Source organism: Engraulis encrasicolus, chromosome 5 (assembly GCF_034702125.1).
Source record: "Engraulis encrasicolus isolate BLACKSEA-1 chromosome 5, IST_EnEncr_1.0, whole genome shotgun sequence".
NCBI lineage: Eukaryota > Metazoa > Chordata > Actinopteri > Clupeiformes > Engraulidae > Engraulis > Engraulis encrasicolus.
Window position 1 is genome coordinate 25,050,446 of NC_085861.1, and position 5,000 is coordinate 25,055,445.

The following is a 5,000-nucleotide window of genomic DNA, read 5'->3' on the forward strand; positions in this document are numbered from 1 at the left end:
TGACAGGAAGTGAAAGTGAAAGAAAGTGAATGGGAGAGAGAGATGGGGGGAGGATTGGCAAATGACCTGGGCCGGAATCGAACCCTGGTCGCCGGCGCAGTCACCCAGTGCTCCACCGTTACAAATTTTTAAGTTGACATTCAGGGGAAATATAATTATTAGATTATATGAAAAGATGCATTCAAGGTTTTCTGCAAACAGCTCTTTCTTCTTCCCGCTACCTGCCTGCAGTACCCCTGCGTGCCCCCTAGGGGTCCCAACCCTCAGTGAGGGAACCACTGCACTACAAGTATACAAGACACTTTGTTCAATGCTCCCAAGTTATGAACGGAACGTCCGATCGGAAAAATGCATTAGACGAAACGACCTGTCCCCCACTACAGGAAGATGTCTGCTGAGATGACCTGCCCTGGTCATCTACGAAGATCTTTTGTTCCCATGCCAACTGACCTCACCACACCACCACCCTCTCCAGGCCCTGTTAGCAGCAGCAGCATCAGCAACAGCATGGTCATGTGTCTAGGGAAGCCGGCAGGACGGCGTAATAAAGGGGTTAGTTGTCCCGGGCCCAGGAGGAGAGAGGGGGATGAGAAATGGGTCCTCAGTGCATTATATTTAATATTTTGGACGAAGCTTTGAGATGACTGTCCTGGCCCCGGCCAAAGCAGTCAGCGGCCCCGGTCGGTCTTACTCTATCATTCACTCCACAGCTTTTAATGCACCTGAATGTACTTCACAGGCTGATGACGGCAGAGAAATGATGGAAAAAACATGCCCAACAAGCACACTCTATGGGGAGCTGGCAATAGTACAGGGCAGCTACTGTAGGGGCAAAAAAATTGGGAGAGGAGAGTGCCGACAAGTCATCTGAGACAGGAAACTTTTGCAGATCCAAAACAGAAAAGAAGTCAGACACTCTGGGAGAACAGCATGCTCTTTACGGAGAGGGGCACAAAAGGGAAAGTGCTCACAAAGTGTGAGTATGTCACAGCCCTGTGAATGCCATTGTGTGTGTGTGTGTGTGTGTGTGTGTGTGTGTGTGTGTGTGTGTGTGTGTGTGTGTGTGCGTGCGTGCGTGCGTGCGTGCGTGCGTGCGTGCGTGCGTGCGTGCGTGCGTGTGTGTGTGTGTGTGTGTGTGTCTCTGTGTGTTTTGTCCTTGTGTTTGTGTGCATGCATCAGCAAGCACTGCCTGTCAACTAGCGCAAATCACTCCGAGAGGGGTCAGTAGCTGGACAAACCTGTTTGTGTGTGTGCGTGTGTTTGTGTGTGTGTGCATGTGGATGTGTGCGTGTGTGTGTCTGTGTGCGTGTGTGCGTGCGTGCGTGTGCATGTGTATGTGTGTGTTTTTGGCCGTCCACTCGGAGGTAGAGGCCCTTTCATTAAGGAGTCACTCAAAAACTACTCGCACTGCACTACTCATCTCACATGCACTACACATGATCTTTGAAGAGAGGCACCCAACTAGCCACCTGAGGTGGAAAGAGTACAGAAAAATTCTACTCAAGTAAAAGTATCTTTACTTTGCTTAAATTCTACTCAAGTAAAAGTACCTAAACATCTACTCAAGTAAAAGTAAAACGTTATTCACTTAAAATGCAATTTGAGTGAAAGTAATTAGTCACTTTTATTTAGCTCTGCTCTTGAGAATTCAATGTTTCTTTTTCTTGAATATCGCCCTCCATGACCTCTATCACTTACTTGGCACCAGCCATCATCCAATACATTGATCCAATATAAGGGAGACAAGTAAAATAGTGGAAATGCAGTGTGTAATCCTGCATGATATTTAATTTCTGGCAGACTGTTTGATTGTTGTGCATGTCATTTTGTCTCCATTAGTCTATTATTACTTATTAGTCTATAGTCTATTTTTAATCAGTACCCAGGCCAGCCTAGAGTATAGCCTAATTGAGTGAAGTACTTGGGTCAAAAAGTACTCAAGTACAAGTAAAAGTACTAATTTTAAAAACTACTTGAGCATTACAAAGTACTCATAAAAGCAACTCAATTACAATACTTATATATCTATATATACTTATAACTGATATAATTTGTTGCTTTCCACCCCTTCTAGCCACTGTTTACTATACAGTCCTGTCAGACATACAACAGAGTCAGAGAGAAAAACAGACAGACAGACAAGCAAAGTTGTTTGTACTGTATGTTAAATTTGGCTGAAAGAAGTGGACAGAGTAGACACACAAAGGTAAAGTTGGCATCTTGCATTAGGCTGAACACTCAATGCAAAGACGCTTACAGTATAGCAATGATTCTCTGACAACATTTCAACAGTTTGATACTAGCTTTTCCATTGAACACAACATCTACAGTAGCCATCTTGATAACTCATAGGCCTATCCTTTTATAGCACCATCATTCTGAGTTGGATGAAACCGAATATATTTTTTATAGTTTTGAGAAATACTGTGTACTTGTGCACTGAAAAAGAGTGTCTTTGGGAGAAGAGATGTGAGCCTCACTGACTTCAAACCTTACTACTCTAACATACCAGTTTGGGTGAATATTTACTTGTACCACCTATGGTATTATAAATATATTATTATACAATCATTTCCTGGGCTCTGCGTCAATCTCCCTACTGTTTGGTTTGTTTCTTCAGTAGCAGAGTCTTGTTGGTTGGACAGATTCCAGGGGGCCACCACCATTGCACCTCTAGATATCTGGCTATTTCCGACATCTTATAAATATATTATTACATTACATTACATTACATTACATTACACTTAGCTGACGATTATGTCCAACGCGACTTACAGCTAAAATTTTACAAGGTATTGGTTACAGTCCCTGGAGCAATGTGGTGTTAGGTGCCTTGCTCAAGGACACTCCAGCCATGGATTCATGAGTTGGGATGGGTAAGGGTGGGATTATTTTCTTCTTTCATGTAGGTCACCCCTACTGAAGGTCATCATTTCTTAGTGTGTATCCAGTGTCCAATAAGCAAATACTGTTCACTAAGATAGTATTTGTAAATTGGACAATAGTCGCTATACAATGAAGCTGATGCAAACCAGAGGTATTGTACCTTTTACTATGCAACACTACTATACTTGTCTTGGACAACTCTCCACGTTCTCCAGCAAGCTAACTTTTGCTAACTTGACTTTCTATCTCTGTACAGTAGCTCAATATGCCGCTTAAAAATTGCAGAGACACCAAGACAACCAGGCTGTAACTCAGCAGTCAGCTCTTCCTCTATTGTAAAATGTAATTGCTGCTGGCAGACTGTGTGCATCTCAGACCTCTACAGGAGGAGAGAAGGGCTGGTTGTCCTGGATATTCTTACACCAATGCGGCTTTTGGTTCAACACATTTCTTATTCATTTTAAAACACTCTCCCCTGTGTTACCACCACCTCAACTAATGCCTTTGCTGAAACAGAGTCTCAAACGTAACTCTTGCCATATTACTGTGTTTCGATAACATACAATTACATTTTGACCAGGAGTGACATACAGCTCATGCATACAGCTTGCTGTTGACTACAACTACCCAAGCAACTCTTGCTCTCTCAGTATGGGTTAACATGCAGCAGGTTATATTTTTCGTGTCCACGATTATGCCTCATAAGGTGTAACATCTGGCATGGCTAGCAGCTGGTAACAGCTATTCAACCAATCATTTGCAAACCATACAGGTACATAACTCGGCAAGGGTTAACATTATGAAGCCGCTAGGTACAATTACTGTTGCTGGAACCAGTCATTCATCACCTCAGCAGCATTCCCCATACTCAAAATCATGAATCTAATCAAAATCCATTAGCTACTGTAGCCTTGCTGCATCTTTGCACACGCCCCTTGTATACAGTTTTACACAAATATTTACCTCCTGATACGGGCACCAAGCTCATGGAACTCGGATACACTCTTTTAAAATCCACCTCCACTGAACAAGAGCCTCCGTTTTTACCACTCTGCCTTATATGTAGGGATGCACCGATACCACTTTTTTGAAAACCGATACAAGTACGAGTACATTAATGTGTGTACTTGCCGATACAGAGTACCGATACCGATACCTTTTACCACCAAAATACAATGAAAATAAATGCATGGCCTTGTTTTTTTCCACCTGTGATATTTGTATTTGTCCATTTCCATGTAGATTTAAATGTTATTAAATGTATGAGGTGGCACTTTTTTCCCATGCTGCTTTCAAGTCCACAGAACGTGACAAGATTTTGCATTGTTTTGTGTAATAGCAGTATCGTTCCTGGTATCGGCAAGTGCTTAACGAGTACGAGTACGAGTATAATGAGCAGTATCGGCAGCCGATACCGATACCAGTATCGGTATCGGTGCATCCCTGCTTATATGCCTCCTCTTGGGATGTTTTTCATCCTGTGTGTAGATTTTCTACAATATTTAATGCTTATAAGGAGGGAAACCTAGTCAGTTAAATTAATTTTTTAGGAGCATGGTGTATTCCTTTGTTACATTTGCTGTCTGAAGAGTTTGGAAATCTCTTTTCAACATTGCAATACCTGTTAGTATTTGCAAAGTCTCTTTATTCCCCTATGTACTCAATATTTACAAAAATATGTACCCAGCACTGATTTCCTTTTGGTTTGTCTTTTCTCTTAATGCGGTAACAAAACCAGGTCTGGCATCCCTTGCTCTTCACCTTGGATTCCTGCTCACACACACACTGCATTTCCCATTGTACTATTTTGTGTGTGTGTGTGTGTGTGTGTGTGTGTGTGTGTGTGTGTGTGTGTGTGTGTGTGTGTGTGTGTGTGTCTGTGTGTGTGTGTGTGTGTGTGTGTGTGTGTGTGTGTGTGTGTGTGTGTGTGTGTGTGTGTGTGTGTGTGTGTGTGTGTGTGTGTGTGTGTGTGTGTGTGTGTGTAAATGACTCACACAAAGAGAGAGTTGTTTTGCATAAGTCACCCGAATCGCAATTAAAATATGCAAGAGGATTCAAATTCTACAGTAGGACACTAACCTTGAAACCCACAAAAAGTGAAACTTAGCACATTT

At 42.5% G+C, this 5,000-nt stretch overlaps 1 protein-coding gene across 1 annotated transcript in view; it reads right to left on the reverse strand.

Annotated features, from left to right (window-relative positions):
- Positions 1 to 5,000, reverse strand: part of csmd3a (CUB and Sushi multiple domains 3a) — a 393,918-nt gene that overhangs the window by 176,545 nt on the left and 212,373 nt on the right. The gene's annotated exons all lie outside the window — the stretch shown is intronic.